Source organism: Haliotis rufescens, unplaced genomic scaffold (genome assembly GCF_023055435.1).
Source record: "Haliotis rufescens isolate VD_foot unplaced genomic scaffold, xgHalRufe1.0.p SCAF_13, whole genome shotgun sequence".
Taxonomy (NCBI): Eukaryota; Metazoa; Mollusca; class Gastropoda; order Lepetellida; family Haliotidae; genus Haliotis; species Haliotis rufescens.
Window position 1 is genome coordinate 34,500,389 of NW_025963813.1, and position 7,275 is coordinate 34,507,663.

Below are 7,275 nucleotides of genomic sequence, written 5' to 3' on the forward strand. Positions count from 1 at the left end.
AAATCTGAGCTACTTACCCAAGCTGGTCTGAGCGTCAATCTTCACTTGTCCAAGGCTGTTCCTTTGTTTTGAGAGGGATCCGGGTCGCGGCACCAAAGAAGAACCCCAACGTGCTCTTTATGTAGCACAACAGACAAACACGATCTTCGGTTTCAGCAGGTTTTAATAATAACAAGGACTATTTTCATACGCTGGTACTACGAACACTTAACAAGGGCGTGGCAGAGACTGTGAGAGAGGCTATGGGCTGTTTCAGGCGTGACCCAGTGTGACCAGAGCTCGTCCCAGTGTGCTGGCCTTCTGAGCTGTGACTTGACTGTTAGCTTGGCTCGTGTTCTTCTGCCGTTTTCTTCTGGACTGCTCTGTCGGTCTGGTCCTGGTCAGTGCCCTTCTCTGCCTCTCTCCCCGACTACACTGACAGTACGGTTTATATAGGAAGGCTGTGACCCTCAAATCTTCATGGGGGTCAAAACAAGTTTGTGGTACGATAAACCGGTCAACAACTGTCCGATTTATTACCGTCATCTGGTCATGAAATGACACTTGAACCTTTTAGGGGGGGTCGACACAAGTTCGTGGTACAGTACACGGGATACTCTTTGTCAACACTGTCCGATTTATGACCATCACCTGGTCATTGACCCCTTTCTTCTGCTCACCTCTACACAGCCTCTGGCCATACTGGAAAGTGTTACATATTCTGTGTCCGGCTACATTTGTAATACATCAGAGTATAGAATACCTGCAGTCTCACCCTATCCCGACCAATACCCAACCCTTAATTTAATTATAGCTGCGGCCAAAGTCTTTGGATTTCAAAATAGATAGAAAAAACATACCTCTTACGTCTTCAATTGAATCGGATGAAGGGCTAATGGATGTTTCTATAACAAAACTTGAAATGAAGCAGCAGCAGCAGAGCAACAACAGCAGCAGCAGCAGCACACTGGTGTTGGAGTTTAAGCCTTCCACGCAGAAATACTCAATTACTTTTAATAATAGTAATACTTTTCAATGCTGATTTTTCATAACATTCAATAAATTCAGTAACGACACTGTATTTCCCATCTGTAATATTTAAGTTAGATTATTACTCTAAATCTACAAACAATCCCAGGTCGATATATCAATGTCAGTGTCGACTTCAGGAAACATGATACGTTTGATGCGCCTTTTCTTTAAAAAAAATGATACACAGGATTACTTGTTAAATGTGATCAAGAAAAAAATAGTCGCAAATATTTTCTTAAAAGTAGCGGCACTACTTGAGCTGTCTATTTTGAGGTGCGAATAACTGAACAGACTATTATTGACATTATTTTATTAACATAACATCTGTGAAATTAATAAATATAATTAGGATTTCGTGCTATATTGCTCTGTTTTATATGTGCTTAGGTGACACGTCAACGCCTCTTTGGTTGTGCGTATAAGGTTCTTCTGTAAAGACATCACCGGTCAATTATAACTATTTTCCATTCAAATATAGGGCACACAAGAACTAGATATCTACATTAATTAAGGATTGTCTGTGTATTTGTTTCGGTTCATTGAGGTATTAATCGAAAAACCGATGTGCAGATTGTATGAATCCGCGTAGACTAAATGGAGGTGGACTAAAGGGAGTTGGTGTGCTTTTAAAGGTTTAGAATTTTAGGGTTTATTGGCAACTTGTTTGTTGTACTATTATTTTTAAATGCGGCCAAGTACGCCTGTTTTGATTCGATATATGCCTAGTGCTTTAAATGTTTGTAAGTCATTTAGGGGGTTAAGTACCGTTGCTAGTGTCATTCGATTGTTGCAATTTAGTGTGGATTGGAGTGTTGTTCTGTGTTGCTGGTAATGTGTGCAATATAATATTACGTGTTCAGGCGTTTCTTTTAAGTTGCAGTGGGGGCATTTACCGGTTTGGTGTTTTTTTTAATTTGGTGTAGGTGGGAGTTTTACTTAGTGTGGCCTGTTTGTAGTTTAGTTATTACTCTGTCATTTATGTTTGGTGTTTTATGACGCATTTTTGCCCCTTTTGGAAGATTTTCTCCTTTGTGATAATTTGATTTCGTTTTTTGATATTGGTAGGTTGATGCTTACTTCTTCTTATTTTAGTGCTGATTTGGCTGCTTTGTCTGTGTGATCGTTGCCAAACACTCTAACGTTGGCCGGGATCCAAACTATTTCTATGTCTTTACCTAGTTTACGTAGATTGTTGGCGCTTTTAATTATCTGTTGTATTAGTTTTGGGTGCTTTTTTGTGTTTTTGTTTTTTATGGCCTGGAGCCCACTTTGACGTCTGAAAGGATTAGGGTTTTTTTGCTGTCTATTTATTTGATCGCTGTGCAGGGCTGTTACTATCCTCATTAATTCGGCTGTGAAAATTGATTGCTTTTTTTGGAGCCTATATGATAGTGTTTCTTTTTGGGGCTGGTTGATAAGGATGCCGAATCCTGTGCGTTTTGAGCCCGGGTCAAAGGACCCGTCTGTGTAAATGTGACACCAATTTGGCCATTTTTCGTGAATGTATGCTAATGTGATGGATTTAGTGGTATTAAGATCAGTTTCTTTATTTAGTCTGGTGGAGAGAGAGAGAGATGTCGATTTTGGAGGTTTGGAGTTTGGGTGTGAAGGTGTTATTTGGGGCTGTGTTTAACTGTAAGCTATTTAGATTGTGTATATTTAGGTAATTTGTTATGCGTTGAGAGATTGGTGTTAATTGAGGGTTTTTGCGAGCTAGAGCTTGAACTCTAGGGCTTATGTTAGTTTTAAGGATCTGCTGGTTTTGTTGGGGTGAGGCCCAGTACTTTTTTGTTAGATGTTCTCGGCGTAGATCCAGGGGTATTTCGCCTGTTAGTGCGTGTGATTATCTTGAGTGCTTGATATTGAAATGAGTTTAGTTTATCGCTAAATGAGGAGTTTAAGGTGTTGTATATTTGTCATCCATAGTCTGTTTTTGATCTAATTAGTGATTTGTAAAGTGATAGTGGGGTCTCCTTGTGGCGTGTTTGCACGCATATTTTTGTGTTTGAATACTATCCCCGTGGTTTTTTAATCATCAATGTTAAGTCCAAGGAATTTGGTTTCTTTTTGGAATTGTATGGGTTTTTTGTATAGTTGTAGTTTGGGGGTGTTTGCACGCATATTTTTGTGTTTGAATACTATCCCCGTGGTTTTTTCGGCATTCAGTGAGAAACCCCATTTATTTGCCCATATTTGAATTTTATTTTATTCATTCTGCAGTAATTTTTGAGCCATATTTATGCTTCTGGTGCGGACCCAGACGGCTCAATCATTCGCGTATTTGGAAGTTTGAATTTTATTGGGTATTTCCTCGAATCAGTCATTAATCATAACGTTGAAAAGTGTTGGGCTTAGAATGCTACCTTGGGGTGTGCCATTTTCTAAGGGACACTGGTCCGATAGTGTTTGGTTGATACCCACGGTTATTTTGCGATTAGTTAGGAAGTCTTGGATATAGTTTATTATTTGGCCTTTAAGTCCTGCATTTTTTAGTTTTTATATTAGCCCGTTATGCCATACCATATCGAAAGCTTTAGAGAAGTCTAGAAATATGCCTACTGTGTATTGTCTGTTTAGTTGGCCCGTTTTAATGTCTTATTCTAATCTGGCGAGGTTGTCTAAGGTTGATCGGTCTGGGGTGAATCCACATTGATCTTGGTTTATTATATATTGTTTTGGTCACAGGCCCCTGAAGCAGGATAGTGATATAACTGAAACACTGGACCCAGTGTTTCAGTTATATCACTATCCTGCTTCAGGGGCCTGTGGTTTTGGTCTAGATAGTGTTGGAGTCTATTTTTGGCCACTGCCTCCACGGTTTTACATAAGTTTGAGGTTAGGGAGATTGGTCGATAGGAGTTTGCTTCGTTTGCTGGTTTTTTCGGCTTTGGTATTGGGATGACCAATGCCTCTTTCCATGTTGTAGGAACCTGACCGTTTTGGTAGATGAGATTGTATAGTTTAAGTAGTGATTCCAGAAGATTTTTGGGTAGCTGTTTAATTATTTGGTATGAGGTAAGGTCTAGTCCTGGGGCTGTTCCTTTTTTTCAATTATCTAGTACATGGAGTAGTTCCTCTAGTGTATATTGTTGGTTAATTTCTTGCTTATCATCTTTGGGTAATTTGAAGAATTTAATTTGATTGTTAATTGTTTTTGGAATTCCTCAGGGAAGTTACTATTACCACTAATGGCTGAGAAGTGGTCTGCAAGGTTATTTGCTTTTTGTTTAGGGTTTGTCGAGTTATTTATGTCTGGTGTTTTTTTGGTTCGTTTAATGCCTCGGATTGCGTGTATTTTGCGCTATACTGTTCTTGCGTCTGTGTGATGGTTTATTTCTTCGCAGAATTTTTTCCAGTTTGGGCTTTTGCCGTTTTGACTAAGTTTTGTTCTTCATGGTTTAATTGATGTGCTATATTTAGATATGTGTAGTCTCGGTTACCTTTATTCAATGCGCTTTTGCGTTTTTTCATTGTTGTTTTTTATTTACAATTTTTATTTTATCTTTAACACCACAGGAGGGGTTGTGGGCGTTGATGTCCCCTAAAAAGATGTTGGATTTATGGGTTAGCTGATTTAGGGTTTCTAAGTCTTCAGGTTTAACTTGTTTCACTGTCCAGTTGTATATGTTTACAATGTTTATTTTCTGGTTGTGATAAGTTATTTGTATTACCATTAGCTTCAAAATTATGAGTTTTAATTGGTATTTCTTTATGGTTTGTGTCCTCCCTGATATATATGATTTGGCCACCGCCTGCTCTACCTGGGCGAGATTTAACTCTGTCGAGTCTTACCGAGTTATAATTAGGTAGGGTGAATTTAGATTTTGGGGAGAAGTGGGTTTCCTGAACGCATATGATATGAGGACCTAGCTTTTTCCGAAACATATTTTTTTATTTGTGGCCGTGGGCGGCCAGTCCATGGCATTCCACTGTAATATGTGTAGACCTTCCATTATTTAGAGGGTTTCGAGTTTGGGGATTAAGTTTTGTTTAGGCGTAGGTTGTTGTGGTTTCTATTTTGAGATTTCTTTTAATGTGTTATTGAAGTTTTCAAAGGAGAGACATTTTTTATACAAAGATAATTTCAATGCTACACTATTGTTGCTGAAATCTGGGGTATAAGAATTCATGATCAAATTGAAAAAGTACATTTGTTTTTTTGCAAGAAATATTTAGGAGTTAAAAATAGTACGTCCAGCCTAATGGTATCCGCTGTATATTCAATCCTACTTAAAAGTTGTTAAATACTAGCTTCGCTTGATAAACATGACTAATGATAGAAACCCTAGGAAGTGCTATGATATGTTAAAACTCTACGACAGTACTGAAAAACGATATTGGGTAACAAACGCAAAGAATTATTATTTATTACGGGTTATAATTATGTGTGGTATAATCAGTGTGTAGAATGAGAACCGCTCTTTTTAATGTCCTTCACCCAGAGACTAAACGATATGTATTTGCAGAAATGGTTAGAATTAATGTCCAAATCAAATAAATATTTATATTAGAGAATCATGAAAAGTAATAATGAAATTGAGGCGTACCTCTGTAAACTTGAGGTTAACAAATTAAGAATTGCACTAGCACGATTTAGATGTTCCTCTCATAACCTGTAAACAGAGAATGGTAGATATAATCACACTGATAGAAGAGACAGAATATGCACGTTGTGTAACACAAATTCAATTGAAGATGAGTTTCACTTTCTCCTGGTATGTCAAGCTTACAAACATTTACGTGATGAATATTTGCCATCTTTCTACTCTGTACGCCCGAATGTCCATAAGTTTGTAGATCTTTTAACTTCATCTAATGATACTGTGTTATGTAACCTGTCAACATATGTTAATCACGCGATGTCACATAGAAACGGAATTGCTAGTTAACAACCACGTCACCTACATGTAAATACGCATTGTACTATAGGCCTGTGGTCTTTTAAGTACTGAATAAAACTGATTGACTAGTAAGATTTAGTTTGGAAGCCACTGTGTGAAAGAATTTTATGTTGGCGCTGGGGGTGTTTTGTTTGAGTATATATGCTAGTAATATTGTAAGGTTGTTTAGGGTTTTGAATCCTGTCTGATTTGGTGTTTTATAGTTATATTTTTGGAGGGTTTTTAAGAAGACTTTCGATGTGTCGATGGGTCATATTCTGTTGTGAGTGAGTCTTCTACGCGTATGGTTTGGGTTGAGGTGGCAATGCTGGTTTGTTGTGTGTTTTTTTGTTGTGTCGAGGGTTGCTGTTGTGTTTGTTTGTCGGTGATGGTGCATTTGGAGGCTGCGGTGTTTGGCTGTTGTGCTTGTTTGGGTCTGGTAGTTGTTGCCCTAGTGGCTGTGGTATTTTGGGTGGTCGGTCTGGGTATGCTGCATGCTCTGCGGCTTGTTTTGCCTGCGGGTGTAGATGTTGTGGTGTCTGGTGAACTCTGACGTTGGAGATCTCCTGGATGTTGGTGGGTTGGATGGGTGAAGGTTATTTCGGTGGGTATGTCCCAAACAGATTTTATGTTTTTTAGATGTTGTGTGTGTTGTTGTGTTGGTTTAGGTAGTGGTATGATATTTGTCTGTGGTGTGGGGAGAAGTGGTTTGGACGTGCGTGGTGCTGGTTTTCTTGTTTGTAGTGTTGTAGATGTCTATGTGTTTGTTTTCCTGTTGTGTGAGGGTGTATCTGTGGGGTCAGTGATTTGACAGTGAGGTGTGAGTTATAGTTTTGCAGTGTATGCACCACTATAGGCCAAGGCGCATGATCCTGGAGAGAGTGGTTGGGCGCATTTTTTGCATGTTGTTATTTTAGACGTACATTGGGAGGTTGTGTGGTTATACTTTAGGCATTTAGTACATTGTTTGACTGGTTTTATATCAGGTTTAACTTCTAATTTCTTTGGGGCGCCGAAAGAGATAGTTTCTGGACCTTTTGGATTTTTTTCTGATTTTATGAAATTGATGATTACGGTTGGTGTGGGGTGAGATTTTCCATTCCTAGTTGTGTATATTCTGCGGGTACTGACAATTTTGGGTTGTATGTTGTCACTGGAGTTAGCCTCTTTGGTGTATAGTGTGAGGTCCTCATCCGTGTCTCTATGGCTGACTCCTATGACACCTCGGGTAAATGTTTGCCAGTATGGGATTTCGGTTGTGGCGTTTACTTCAAAGATTTGTCTTATTTGTTGGGCTGATCTAAAAGTCGGACCGGGCCGAGCCAACGTTATTTTGGGCTAATTACTCCACAATCAACGACCATACCAAGATGTTAATAATGCA